Consider the following 15,796-nt stretch of genomic DNA (forward strand, 5'->3'; position numbering starts at 1 on the left):
TCTCTTCCTGCACTGTCATTAGAACAACGTGCTGTTTTGGAAGATCCTATCTCCCAGGAAGAAGTTAGACTGGCAATTATCAGTAGTAAAAAGGGTAGGGCTACTGGCCCAGACTGTTTGCCGTTGGAAATTTACAAGGCTTTGAACTTAGCAATCCTCCCTTTTTTGACTGAGCTGTTTAACGATATCCTCCAAGATGGAATGCCCCCTCATATTTCTTGGAACAGTGCTTCAATAACATTGAAACTGAAACCAGGAAAGCCGGCAACCTGTTGTGGGTCTTATAGACCAATTGCTATCTTAAACGCTGACTATAAAATCTTTGCGTCAGTGTTGGCGAACAGGTTGGGGGCAGTTGCTTCAAGTATCTTGCACGTAGACCAAAAGGAATTTGTAAGGGGTCGCCAGCTCTGAGTTGACTTACGATCTCATAGGAGCCATCGATATGGCTTCCGTGGAATCACTCCCCCTGGCTGTTCTCACCTTGGACGCCACCAAGGCCTTCGATAGGGTTAACTGGACTTGCCTATCGGAGGTCTTGGGGAAATTTAATATCGGCGAGAAATTCAGGCGTGCAGTGAGACTTTTGTATCAGAATCCGTCTGCCTATTTACTTGTAAACGGGGAATTATCTAACCCATTTAATATCACGCGGGGTACCCGCCAGGGCTGCCCTCTTATTCGACCTATATATTGAGCCTTTTGCTCAACGGCTAAGGGACGATTGTAACATCAAGCCCTTTATTTTTGAAGGATGGGAGAAGAAGGTAGCCTTGTATGCGGATGAGGTCCTCGTTTTCTCCTCTGAACTCTGCTCGGCCTTTCCAGCTGAATTGCTCTGGCTCAGGACTTCGGCAACATGCCTGGTTATGAAATCACTGCCTCGAAGTCTGATATTATGGTCTGGAACGACCCTGAGCCAGTGGCAGGGGCTCAACTGAGTTCTGTCTTACGCTATTTGCACCTAAATATGTATAATGATATAAATGAAATAGTTCCATCAAATTTTTCGCTTGTTGCCAAGGAGTGCCGGAGGTTGATGAAATCATGGTCTTCGCTCCTTTATCCTCATTGGGTAGAGCCAACTTAATAAAATTGTCCATCCTTCCCAAAGTTTCTTTTTTGTTTAACACCATCCCTCTTTTTTTTTTTAACCCTCCATGATAGCTAAACTTCAAAGTGATATAAGTTTTTTTTATTTGGAATAACCACATTCCTAGAATAGCCTGGAAGAAACTTGGGCGTCGTAGAGAAAAGGGTGGGTTGGCGGCTCCTGATCTACAGCTATACGCGTGGGCTTTTCAATTTTCCCATGGTAGGATCTTGCTAAAATCACCCATAAACTCTGCTTGTGGGTATATGTTTGCAGCACTGCTTAAAGGGGAAAAAATATTTGAGCATGCGTTTTTGTTCAAGTTTGGCGACCCCAAGTTTAAAAAAAAAAGTAAAACTGAAGGTATTGCGAGATATATCTAAAACATGGGTGAAACTCAGGCGTTCCATAAAAATTGATTACTTCTCTAGTAGATCTCCACTGTGGAATTCACCTGGGTCTCCGAGTTGGCTTATTGATAGTCTCGCAGTACCACTGAGAGAGGCAGGAGTGGAGGTGTGAGGGGACCTTTTTGTGGAGGGTAGCTTACTCCTGTGGGAGGTGTTATTCTCTAAAATAGGGGCAGGACTTTACAGGTTTAAATGCCTGCAAATACGAAGCTGGGCACACTCACAGGTTTCTGCTAAGGGCAGATTTTTGATAGGGGGTGATAGCAACATGGTCTCCCTCTTAATAGATAAGCCTCCAACTAAGAAAGAGGTTTCATTTTGGTACAATCTACTAGTGGAGGAGGTCGAGAGTGAGTTTCATCTGCCTGACATGCTGTGGGACGCACATATCACCAATCATAATGTGGAGAAGTTGTGGTTTGAGTCTCTTAAGATCATGTGGAACATAGTGAAACCCTCTTGGTTGCGCCAAATCCACCTTTTTACCCTACATAGGGCCTACTATTCGCCAGAGAGACTCTCAAAATTTCCAAACTCAGCAGTGGCATGCCCTAAACGTGGTCTGATTGCGGCTTCTGACCTGCATATGTTCCTTGATTGCCCACTGTTATTGCTCTTTTGGAACGCAGTTTGTCTAACACTCACTACTGCCTTAGGCTCCCAAGTCCTGCTATGTCCCGCTCTTATAATTTTTGGGGTCGCACCAGAGTTTCAGGGTCTGGCTAAGAGTTTACTCTTTTATGGTATTTTGTTGGCCAGAAGAGAAATATGTAGGAAATGGAAAGACCCGTTACCTCCTTCCTTGCTGGACTGGCGCACTTCTGTGCTTCAAACATCCAAAATGGACCTATTAAGATCGGGCAATCCAGACAAGAGAAACTTCTGGTTTTTATTAAGTTGGTTATAGCTGAGTACTCGACCATTCGAGTAGATAGGCAACCAGATAACTGCCCTCCTAGTGACCGCTCATTTGTAGTAGTACACAGCATATGTACGCTTTCCTTCCCTGAGCAGCAAATCCAGTATAATATTGTGAGTGAAGACACACACCTATATCAATGCTAAACTATGGAGTACATCTAAGATCAGTATATACTAGGAACCCTGACTTGCTGTGCCCAGAGTTACTGTTTGAGGTGGCAGTGAAGTGTATGGGATGAGTTTTCTTAACGGGAATTTTGTTTCGTGATTATGCTTCAGAATATGCCTATATATCCATGCCTCTGTGTATTTGGCCCATTTCATTAGCATTACCATAGCTTAAAAAAAAAGATTTTACAATTAAAAAAAATTAAACCAAAGGGTAAATCATTTGAAATCGGGGAAATAGCATTAATTGAGTGCAAATTGTAATTATCATGTATATCCAAAGTAAAGCATTTACCTCTTTAAAAATGTTAAACAGAATAGGAAATGTTTTTCCAAAAAGGAATTTAGCGCTATATATGCCCTTTCTACATTTTGGTACATTTTCATCCTGAGTAGGAAAGATTCGGCAGCCCAAGGGTACTAATTTGACATATCACCAAGCAGTTCAATTTGAGAGCACACTCCCAGATTTCAGCCAAACCTTTAAATGTCAAAGATACAGCTAACAAAACCCTGTTTTCTCTGTTTCCATGGAATGTAGTTGTACCATTTGGTCTTGGGGTTTGGTTGGCGCAGAGTTCTTCGTATACAGACTGACCTCCGGCTGAAATACTGTAGCCAAGGTTTGCCATATGAAAGACATTCTGGATAAGAAAAAGTGACGGGATCACCACAAACCAGTCCCATGGCTTCAATAAGGTTGCTGGGGCCAAAAGATTATTTTTTTAAGGACATTTTAGGGCTTATTTCTTGTTGCTGTTTCGACCTTTCCCTGTTGTGTGATCTGCTTACCTATACATGTGTAGTTCCTTGTTTTTTACAAAAGGACACTTTGGATTTCTCTGTTTTTTTTAACTTCCTACTCTGGGTCTGTGTACAAAAATACTTTTTGAAAAAAACACCATCAGATAAAGCTGTCCCTAAACTCAATTTCTTGGGTACTTTGAAAAATGCATAATTTTCAATATTTATTCGTTAATGTTTTCGTTATCAAGTGATGTATGGTTGGTACCCAGTAACACATCTTTGAAAACCTCATCTCTGTTATTGACTGGATATGACACGTTTTTGTTAACCTACAAACACTATAGATGCATTCGGAAGAATATGGCAGTTGTAACAATCTTATTACTTTTGAAGGTCTGCAGTCAGTTCATAAAAGCACAGATAAATGCTTTTGCCCCGTCTCATTTTTTTGTCCTTGATTGTTCACTATTTTTCTATTTCCGTAGTGTAGAATGATGTACACTAATAACACTTTGCTGAGTTCTGAATATTGTCCAGTAAAATATCTATTTCTTGCCTGTTCTACCCATGGGATATCACACCTGTTTATTCCACAAATTGTATAAATAAGTAGAAACAGCAAACCTAGTAAATTGTTACCACAACTCAAAAAAGTGCACAAAAAAAGCTGGAAAATTGTTTTCTGCTGAGTCTGTTTTCGATGGCTGGAAAAGGCATACATTTTTTGAATGCTGTTTTTTCCCCAATGTATCAGAAATGTTTGGGGGGGCTTTATTTCCAGTCTGCAGTGGAATGCAAAATTTACATGCATATCGTTTGTAGAAAACAAGCTAAGGCTGAAGCACAAACTATCTCCGCTCCAACGGTTAATTTTTAATAGAATTTTATTGCAAATATGTCTAAAAAAATGGTAAGAGGAAAAAATGTCACCCACTAAAGTGGCAAATATATACTTGCAGATAAATGTAATAAAACAAAAACGCAATTGCATGTAGCTCGAATAGAACAGTTTGTTTTAATTCTAGGGTGCAAGTATTGTCTTCCCTGGACCGGAAACCAGCATCCTGGAACTGGTCTGAACTGGGGTGGTGGAGTGAGCCAAAGAATGATGGATTAAACCCAGATTATTTGACTTGGGGTGAGTACTTGCATTGTTCAACACTCCGTCCATCATCCCCTTTGGTTTTGCTTTATTCACCCTAAGTTGGCAGGGTATGCCCAGGCGTGGGTCCCTTGCTCACTTTGCCACTGGATTCAAGCTAGCCTGGCTGATGATGACTAATTAGCCAGAAACCGGTCCCAGGATGCTTGTTTCCGGTCCAGGGAAGACATGCGTTGGCAGTTCGGGCTGGACTGTTCCCATGAGGCACAGGGTCAGACTGATTTGCATATGGCCATGTCTGAATTGGGGTGGCGGAGTGAGCTAAAGAATGATGAAGGAATAAACCCAGATAATTTGACTGGGGTGAGTCCTTGCATTGTTCAACACTCCGCCCATCATCCCCTTTGGTTTTGCTTTGTTCGCCCTAAGTTGGCATACAGACGTGGGTCCCTTGCTCACTTTGCCACTGGATTCAAGCTAGCCTGGCTGATAACGGCCGATTAGCCTGAAACCGGTCCCAGGATGCTTGTTTCCGGTCCAGGGAAGACCTGGCTTGGCAGTTGGGGCTGGACTGTTCCCATGAGGCACAGGGTCAGACTGATTTGCATATGGCCATGTCTGAACTGGTGTGGTGGAGTGAACTAAAGAATGATGATGGATTAAACCCAGATCATTTGACTGTGGGTGAGTGCTTGCATTGTTCAACACTCCATCATCCCCTTTGGTTTTGCTATGTCCTGTTGAAGGGCATCTTTGGTGCCCGTGATGGCCTTAAATATCACCTCCACTTGTTGCTGCATCATCCCCTCCGTTTGTGACTCAGCGCCTCTTGCTTCTGATGATCTGCCGCCTCATCTTCTTGTTACGGAAGTGCTCCCCCCCTGCTTTCCCAGTGGTTTCCACATGATCGTCCACTCTGCAGGTTGTTGGGCCCCACCAGTCGTCTGACACGTCCCCCTCGCTTCCTCCATGCCCATCGTAGACTCTGCGCAGTGCTCACTAGTACGGGGTGTACTCTCCCCAACCCTCGATATGGGCTGGCAGACGCTCAATCCCCAAGCCTTGTAAGACACTCCCCTGGCACCCGATCGATTTCTGTGGTACTGGGCAGTGATGCACCCAGCCAGGCGCGGACACCCCCGGTTCCGCTCTTCCATATGTCAGTGCCAAATCTGAAGGGTGAAGTTAGCCCCGCCTGATGCCAATGTTCCTTGTTAGGGGCCTTATCTATGCGCACTGCGCTGTGCAGTAGTATGGGTGTCACCAGGCTCCCAGCACATGCCCACTGGTCGTATACGCCCGCAGGCTACAGCCTCTATGTCCTGCCACGTCTGAGGTTCTTCTCGCTGGCACCAGCGGCAACAGGCTGTAACCACTGTGCAATCAGAGCAGAGAATGGGACCCCCTGTTCCGCTCCTACCGCTGAAGATCGGCCCAATTGTCGGGACTAGCTGATCCATTCACCATCCCACGGCCCCTTCACTCGTTGCTCCGTTGCCTCCTCCTTCGTTTGCCAATGGCGATGCACCCATTTAGCCCCACAGCCTCTCGGATCAGTATCCAGGGGCTTCCCCCAAGTCTGCCGATGTCTGAACCATTCCTCCATATACCATACTCTCAAGGGCCCCTTAGACAATGTCTCCACCTCTGTTGCCAGCCAGCAGGAGTGCCAAGAACCGCACAGTCCTCAGTCGCACTTCACCCTACACAAACGGTACAGAAGAAATACACACCCGCACCATCTGACGCTCTACTAGAATGCTATGGCTGCGCCCACTGGGACGAAATGGAAGATCTATTGCAGTATTTTCCAGAGGAACACAAAAAACGTGGTCAACAGGTAGTGGTTGAAGATAAATGTATCACTAACACTTCCATACGGTGGGCATTAGATGGTTCAGACACCGCAGCCAGGGGAGTAGATGCTAATATTTTACTTCTGCGACATTCTTGACTTTGATCTCAAGGTTTAAGCCAGAAGTTCAGCAAGCGGTCTTAAACATGCCCTTTAATAAGGAGCATCTGTTTGACCCTCAGATGGATTCCACATTAGAAAAAATAAAAAAAGATACTGAGACGGCAAAGCTATGGGGGCACTTCAAGACACCTGATAACCATGTTTTTTTGTAGCTTAGGATGCTGTGGAGCCTCAAAATCCACTGCTTCTGTGGCTTTACCTCTCAACAAAAACAGCAAGGTCAGGGCTCACACTCTAGGGGCAACTAATGTGGCTTCTATGGAGGAAACAACACCAGAGGTAGAGATAAGAGTGCCTCCCCGTGGAGCAATACCCTCTACCAAACAGTGACTACCCTATCCTCCCCCTGATCACATAACACCTGTTGGGGGCAGAATTCCCAATGACCTACCTGTGAGAAGTTGGCCCGATATGCAGCGTTCGCTATTCTAGCGACCACTATGCATCGGTCCAAACGACCCTTATGGTGATTGGTTGTAAGTCAACCTTAGACCAGCTATCCTAGTAGCGTGGATACGAGCAGTCTTCGGGCTAAACTCTAGAGGGCGTGTTAAGCCAGCTGTTATACCATCACATACCCCTTGAACACCAAGTGAAAGGACACCACACAAGTGTTATGAAAATAGCAGTATATTTATTAGAATCACAACAGCCCTGGACTCTTTATGAAGACAGGGCACTAAGCACAGAACAAAACTCTTAGGAAAATACTTCAAGTGCACAATTAAAACAAATGCCCAAGGGCACGGAAAGTTCTAATGGTCTCGGGCGGACCCGATAAGGCAAGTCGGAAGCGAGGGACTCGGGACCCTAGAGTAAGGAGGCTATGCAGGCACTGAAATGCCGAAGTTACCTAGCCACGAGGGCTGCGGCTGCACAAGTCTTACAGGCGTCGGGGTCTTTGCTGACGAGCCAGGAGCCGGAAGAAAAGGAGTTGCTGGCCGGTGACCAGTGATGAATAGTTCGTAGAGATCCAAGCCTGGGTCAGTGATCGTTGATACCTGAAAGCAGAGGGGACCAAGTTCGTACTACTAGCCAGTAGTCAGAGGGTACCAGGAAGGCACCGGATGGCCGTCACCTCGACTAGGTGAGTGGGCGACGCTAGGCTCTGCAGTCTCACGGACCAGGAGGCGTTGTCGGCGACCAGGATGGAGGTGCGAGCTGTCCCACGAAGGTTGATGCTGTCGGCGTCGCTGGGCCCAGGATTGGGGCAACAAGCCTTAGCAGATTTCAGGGCCACGTGGTGGGCCTAAAATGGCGTCTTGAGGGGACCAGGAGGGTCCGGGGTGCTTCTCTCAAAGAAGGAAGCAAAGGCCAGTCTGGAGCAACCAGACCAGCAACGTTGGTTGTCGGATGTCGTCAAAGAAGGGCACAAGCCAGCGGCAAGTGACCAGAAAACGTGCTGAGCAGCGAGCAGAAGGGCCCCACGCAGATCGTGGAGATGCTGGGAGACTGCACTTCGGTACTGGAGCTGCTCAGGGTCGGGGCTTCTCGGACCCCAGAGCACTCGCCAGAGAATTGCTTCGATGGTCGTGCTGATTAAGAAAGCGTGCAGGTTTTGATGATGGCCGGTCCCTCGAGGTCTCGTCGCACCCACAGATCTCAGCTGAGCTGACGACGTGGGTAGAGGTCAGAGGTGCCAGGGAAGCCGGTTCTCGTCGAGCTGGGCCCGTCGGATCCTTGAGGAAGGACTTGCAGCAAACCGCAGAGTTCTTAGATGGTGCCCGCTGATGCAGGGTGACTACTCCTTAGCCACAAGGGAGAAATCTTGAGAAGAGTCTTGAAGTCCTTTCGTAGAAAGTATTCTTGATTCAAAGATGATCTAATTTGGAAGGGTCCCCGCTCCAGCCTTTATCCTAAAGAAAGGGGTGGGTACATGACTAGGTCCTACCCTAGGGGTGGGACCAAGAAGGGGGGTAGTTACACCCCTCTCCCCTGCCGGACTTTCCCCAGGTCAGGGGCTGTGCGCCCCTGGAACTGGTTCTGACCGGCAGATGCGTAGTGAGCACCGGGGTGCCACTCCGCAGTCACCTTCTCGCAAAGCCCTACCTACCCAGAATACACAAACCCTGTCTGGGACGGTGCGAACACCGCCCTGGACAGGAAACCCTTTGTCCAAGCTCTCCTCGCTGGAAGGACTCCCAGCAGCAGGAGGTCAGACTCGTGTCTGTGGTGGCAGCATCCATTTTGTGGAGCTGAGGCTTTAGTTAACTTTAACCGGGGTTAACAGTTACGTACATGTCGTGTCCCTCTAGAAGGGCGGAATGCTAACCTCGTCGCCAGAATTGGTGAGGGGGCAGCATCCCGATTCGTATGACACCTTACTCGACATGTCTTGATAACGCTATACCGAGGTTACCGATATGATACGCGTTATCATGGAACAGCCATTGGGTCTTGGTTCCGCAAGCTGCAACCGGGCTCGGCTCGTGCCAGAGCCCAATTCACACGGGTCCATGCACTCTGCCTTCAGGATTGTCAAGGCCTGCCATAGGAGTGACTGATAGGAACCCGGGTGTCCATTGTGAGGTTAGGTATAGGGATACTATACCTAAAGCAACGAGCGAGTACGCTCCGTTGCCCCAGCTGTCGTGCAGCCAGTTGTGTCAGTTTTAGATGGCCATCCAGGGGTGGCATAATACATGCTTCAGCCCCTGGTAGGCCCTGGGTACACCGATGCCCTGAGTTACAGGGTCTGACAAGGTGGCCCAGTTCCAATTGGGTAATGCACCTAAGGTACACGCATCAATTTAGTGAGAGAACAGCTAGGCTGTGGGTCTGATTAGCAGGCCCACAGCCTGAGAAAGTCGTAAACCAGGGAACATAAGCAAAAAGTCCGGGTGATCATAGGATTGCAGACCCTCCTACACTACCCACATGGCAATACCTCACATCAGGCAAGTAGGTATTAGCCATTATCTAACAATGCTTTTGTTTGGGGCCCTTTACAACATTCCACCTCGTGTTCACAGGATGTCATACAAGCATCAAACATTACTCAAACAGGCCCGTCCCTCTTCAACATCCGGATTCCTGGGTATACTCTCTGTACTTAATAATATCCGAAAAGGAAAGGTCTTTAAGGCCAAGTTTCTGATCTCCTGCTCTCAAACAAATACATTATATCAGAACACTTCTACTTGTTTACCTTACCGGATGTCATTCCACTTCTTCAACACTGCAACTTTGGCAACACTAGACTTCAAGGATGCCTACTGCCACATACTAATTCAACCAGCTAATCACAATTTTTAAAGATTTGTCATAGCAGGCAATCATTACCAGTTCAAGGTTTTGCCATTAGCGGTAAACGCTGCACCTAGAGTATTCACCAAATGTCTAGCAGTGGTTGCTGCGTATCTAAGAACACAAGCTGTCCATGGATGGATGGAATGGAATGGAATGGAATGGAATGGAATGGATGAACGTACTAAAAAAAATGGGGGGGCAGGGAAACATGAGGAAGACCAAAGGCAAAAAAAAGAAGCAGTCAGCCCCATGGTTTAACCAAGACCTTAAAACAAGACAAGGAGAACTACGCAGAGCAGAGCGCAGATGGCGTAAGAACTACTGCATGTTAGAACGCACTAAATATAACGCTACCAGGAAAAAATACCATGAACATATTAAGCTGGCAAAAAAAACCTATTACTGTAAGGCAGTCGAGGCTGCAAATAATAAACAGAAAACCATCTTCAACATCGTTAGGGGTTTTAATAAACCTGACTTCCTAACACAAGAAATCCCGCCTTCAGAGACTCTGTGCGAGGCCATCGCCGACTACTTTAAAGCTAAAGTACAGGGCCTGACCAGGGATTTCGTAATCCCTAGCCTGACTAGTGATGAAGCTAATGGAAAGAAGAGACTGGTAGAGAAACAATTGACGAGCTTCCAACCTGTCAGCTTAGAGGAATCTCGACAGACTATTCTCCGCACCAAATCTGGTTCTCCATTTGATCCCTGCCCTATTAAACTTCTGCACCTTATTGTGGAGGTTGCCAACCCTGTCATTAACGACATTGTAAACAGTTCCCTGGCCACAGCCAATATCCCCTCAGAGTGGAAAATAGCGGCAGTGAGACCCCTTCAAAAGAAACAGCTCCCTGACCCTACCACATTATCTAATTTGCGTCCCATTTCTTTACTTCCTGCTCTTTGCAAAATCACTGAATCCATGGTCAATCAACAACTGACCAGATTCTTAGAAGAGAGTGAAGCATGGCATCCTAACCAGGCAGGTTTTAGAGCACAGCATTCAACGGAGTCTGCCCTCTTGTATACTGCAGATACCATCCGCACAGCCCTAGACCAAGGGAAGAAGGCCGTCCTGATTTTACTAGACCTATCGGCGGCCTTCGATACGGTCTCACATATCATTCTGATAGACCGTCTGAAATCCTTTGGCATCACTGGCGTGGCGCTTGAATGGCTCAAGAACTTCCTGAGTGGAAGGAGACAAGTAGTGACGCTAGGAGAATTTCAATCTGGGGAGAGACGACTCACGACAGGAGTACCTCAGGGCTCTAGCCTTAGCCCGACATTGTTTAATGTCTACACCGCACCCCTAATTAGCCTGATTGCTTCGTTTGGCATAGAAGCCATAGCCTATGCCGACAACACGCAACTGATCCTGACCATGGACAAAGACAACCAAGACTGGGAAGAGAAGCTCAAAGGCTGCCTTACGGCGACCTTTGACTGGATGCGAACTAATCATTTGAAATGTAACACCGGGAAGACGGAGATAATACCGATGGGCCCAAACAATGAATTCATACCCAGACTGTGGTGGCCTAAGAAAGCAGAAATTCCACCCAATACTGCCATCACGGCCCGCAACCTGGGAGTGACTTTTGATAGAAATCTGTCCTTTAAACAGCAGGCACTGAAAGTGGCAGGTACGTGCTTTGGTGTTATGAAGAGTCTGAGAAAGTTCTTCGATCTCCTTCCCTTGGAAGCCAGGAAAACAGTGGTGGTCGCACTGGTTACATCTCATCTAGATTACTGTAATGGACTATATGCAGGCACCAATAAGGAGGTCACCCACAGGCTCCAAATGGTCCAGAATTCGGCGGCTAAACTCATATTAAAGTGGCCCAGAAGATCATCAGCGACAGAAGCCCTTAAAACTCTACACTGGCTACCTATTATTAAAAGAATTCTATTCAAAATATTGCTCATCACCTTCAGAGCATTTCATCAACGTGGACCACTGTATCTGCGGAAAAAATTCACCAGATATCATCCAACTCGAATTCTCCGCTCGTCCAATGCCAATCTTCTGGCAGTTCAACCATTCAGGCTTAAGACTCGTGGAGGCAAGTCCTTTGCGGTATTAGGTGCAAAAGCATGGAACACCCTTCCTCCCCGCATAAGAGCGCTGGACAGAGAAACTGAATTCAGGAAACAACTAAAAACCTGGATCTTTACCCTTCCGGACACTATTGCCAGATCCCTAGTGTAAGATTTCTATCTTATCAGCTACACAAGTGGGCGCCAAGATGCTCTTTGGAGCGATAGTTGCGCGGTTCAAATAAATCCTTACATTACATTACATTACATGTATTCCCGTACCTGGACGACTGGCTCATCACAACCAGCACTTTTCATCAGTGCCAACAGGACACTTAGATGACAATAGATCTTCTCCACAATTTGGGGGTTACTGTCAACATCCCCAAATCTGACTTCACCATTACAGATTCAACCATATTAGGAGTAATCCTGACCACACAATCAGGATTTCCTTACCCCAATTCTGTAAAAATTCAAAACTTTCAGACAACACTGGCCAAGTTTCAGACCAACCAACAACTCGCAGTGAGGGTGTTCATGCATCTGCTAGAGTTGATGGCTCCTTGCATTGCCACAGTTCCCCACGCAAGATTACATATGCGTCCATTATAACAATGTCTAGCTCGTCGATGGTTACAGTTACAGGGTCAGTTGACAGATCTAGAGTTGACAGACCGCCACACTCACTGTTCTCTGCAACGGTGGAACACCACCAACCTGTTGAAAGGGCGGCCTTTTATAGACCTTATGCCCCACCTCACTCTCAGAACGGACGCTTCAAAAACGGGATGGGGTGCTCACCTCCAACACCTCATATTATAGGTCCTATGGGATGTCAAGCACCAATCTTTCCACATCAACTACCTAGAGCTTCAGGCTGTTCCCCTAGCATGAAAAGCTTTCCAACCTCACCTGACTCAGGACAGACAATATGACAGCAATGTATTCTCTTCAAAAACAGGGGTGTACACGGTCTACGCATCTCTCACGTATGTCTCCTACCATCTGGAACTGGGCTCTACATCACCACATTCACCTGTTAGCAGAATACCTTCCGTGGAACAGACAACGACTTTGCAGACCTGCTCAGCAGGATGCAGCAACAAGTCCATGAATGTTAGCTCCACCCACAAGTTCTCCTACCCTACTTCCAAAAATGGGGCTTCCATCAAATAGATCTTTTTGTCTCAGCAGAAAACACTAAATGCCCAATTTCACTAAGTTCCCACGCCCACTACCCATGGGCAATGCTCTATGGAGCTCCCACTTTGGCTTGTCAGCCTTGATTCACAACATTACTAGACCTCTCAGTAGTTCCACACAGGAAGCTCCCCAACAGGCCGGAGCTTCTCATGCAAACTCCTTGGCAAAATCAGACACACACATTTCAAAGTTCTCAACCCATTGATCTAGCTCCTGAGGTCTTAGAAATTTGTTATCTTATCTTACCAGCTGAATTTATGGACATTCTTAAGAGGCACGGAAACCTACCACTATTGGCTGCTATGCAGCAAAAAGGAAACATTTTGTTTGCTGACGCCCATCAAAACAAATTGAACCTTTCACAGCTATAGTACAAAACATTCTGTTCACTACTTCACTTACAAAAGGCAGGTTTAGCATATACTTTTATAAGCTTACATCCCGCTGCCATGGTTGCCTATCGCCACAATAGACAACACCTTTCCCTTTTCAAAATTTCAGTCACTAAAGCCTTCATGGAAGGACTTAACCGTGTTATTCCACCCAGGACTCCTGCGCCTTCATGGAACCTTAAAAGTGTGCTCACAAGACTAATGGGACCTCCTTTTGAGCTGCTACATTCATGCCCTCTTCAATTCCTATCATGAAGGTGTGGTTTTCTTTTTTGTCACCTTAACGTCACTCAGATGTGTTAGTGAGCTCCAGGCATTAACCTTAGAAGACCCATTCTTCCAAATACATAAAGATAAGATGGTTCTTACAACCAACCCTACATTCCTACCTAGAGTAGTCTCACAATTTCACATTAATCAATCCATTGAATTGCCAGTTTTCTTCCATCAACCTGATTCTGTTGCGGAAAGAGCTCTTCATTCATTAGATGGCAAGAGTGCTTATTTTCTACATTGATGTAGCTAAAACTTTCAGAAGTCTAAGCAACTTTTTGTCGCTTTTAGTCACAACACAAAGCAACCTTATATCCAAAGCAGGCATAGTCAGATAGATAGTAAAGTGCATTCCGACTTGCTGTGCTAAGGCCAAACAACATTTAAATGTTCCTCCCAGAGTGCACACTACTTGCAAAAAGTGAGCACACATGACCTTTTTAGGAAATATTCCCATAGCTGACATATGTAAAGCAGCTACATGGTCCACACCAAACATTATTATGTGGATGTTTTAGCACACCAAAAAGCCAGTGTAGGGCAGGCAGTGCTAAGTACTCTTTTTGAAACCACTGCAATACCCACAGGTTAGCCACTGCTTATTAGGGGGGGGGGGCTGCTTTACAGTCTATGCAGAGCTTGTGTATCTAAAGCCACACATGCCATTGAACGTAATATGTTACTTACCTTGTAAGCTTCTGTTCGTTGCATGAAGTGCTGTAGATCCGCATGTGCCCACCCTCATCACCTGTGGCCGTTGCACTTTGATACGTTTATTCGTTTTTACTATTTGTACATTTAGGTTCGGTCATCGTATTAAATATATATACTTTACTCTCCTTTCTCACCTGCCTGTGGGAAAACATTCTTACAGTGTAGTTGATGCCCATGCGCACTACCACTGGGAGGAGGAGTCACTCGACCTTGTGACTCAAAAGACTTCTTCAAAGAAACATTTGCACAACTTCGGACCCAACACTAGATGGCAGGAGTATGCAGAGCATGTGAGTCTACAGCACTTCATGCCACGAACAGATGCTTACAGGGTAAGTAGCATGTCCTATACAACATGTGCATATTAGTTAAATGCCTCTTTTGCAATCTTTCTATTCTAATGTAAAGGTAAGGTGACATTGTTTCTTTGGTTTTATGTACATTTTACTGACTTTATAGTTATCCCAACAGCAATGTCATGACTTTGCTCTAGTATTGTGCGATTAGGTATACAAAGTGTGATTGGTAAAATGAGCAGTTCTGTGATATTTTTAGTAAAGAAGCAATTATGAAAGAGCAGGGTCTCAGTTGAACTGCTGGAGATGGGTAATACAAGATAATCTTTCATGTAAGAGGAAGTGTTGGCTTTGATTTTCATCATTAGTCCAAAATGATCTCTTGGTTCTGCTGTTATTTGGAAATCATAGTTATTGTGTTTTCTTTTTTCAGTAGGGCTTGTCAAAGAGCACAATTGACATCTGGTATACTTAATGTACAACCCGGACAAGTAGAACAGCAGCAGTGGAAGTTTCACTCACCTCATCAGGACAAGTGCAGCATTAACACGTGAAGTCTACATATTTGCATACTCAAAAGGTACTGTACTGGAGGAAGAACTTCCAGCTATTGTTTTCAACATACACAGAAAAGATTTTACAAAAAGCAGTGGCTGGACTAATAGTTCCAAGAACATATGTAGCTTGTGACCATTTCATCACATTATAGCATTAGCAAGCATATCCTAACTTTTTTTAAAAATGTAAAATACGTTTTCATGCACAATCAACATAGTTGGATTGGGTGCAGGAGTGTAAAAAGCAACTTGAAGATATGTTTTATCTCAGTTAAACTAGTATCCAAACCGTATTCTTCAAAGTCTCCTTTCTTCTGCTCTTTTTTTTCCCTCAGGGTTTTCCAAGTACTTTAAGAAATCTTTCCAAATATACTCCTGTAGTCAGCTAAAATTTGCATACTGCCTTTCTTCTAACAAGGTATAGGAATCCTCTTGGTAATCCACCGTGTAAGAAATTGGGTTGTGAACGTAAAGTAAAAAACAAATGATACCAGAATGACAAAAATCGAGTTTGTAGAACTAGAGCTATTCAGTTTTAAAGATTCAAGTAAAAATAGAGCCTAAAAGTTCAAAGTGCCACTCAAGTGGTTGGATAGACCGTAGGAAATTCACAAGTTCAGGCTGACCACGATGGAGCGCGGTTCGGA

General features: G+C 45.5%; 1 protein-coding gene across 1 annotated transcript in view; it reads left to right on the top strand.

The window, feature by feature from the left end:
- PIWIL2 (piwi like RNA-mediated gene silencing 2) overlaps nucleotides 1–15,796 on the top strand; it is a 2,549,426-nt gene that overhangs the window by 45,653 nt on the left and 2,487,977 nt on the right. Inside the window, exon 2 of the mRNA XM_086944806.1 lies at nucleotides 15,026–15,172. The gene's annotated coding sequence lies outside the window, so the exon portion shown is untranslated. The remainder of the gene's footprint in view (nucleotides 1–15,025; nucleotides 15,173–15,796) is intronic.

Source organism: Lissotriton vulgaris, chromosome 11, assembly GCF_964263255.1.
Source record: "Lissotriton vulgaris chromosome 11, aLisVul1.2, whole genome shotgun sequence".
In the NCBI taxonomy this organism is placed as follows: Eukaryota; Metazoa; Chordata; class Amphibia; order Caudata; family Salamandridae; genus Lissotriton; species Lissotriton vulgaris.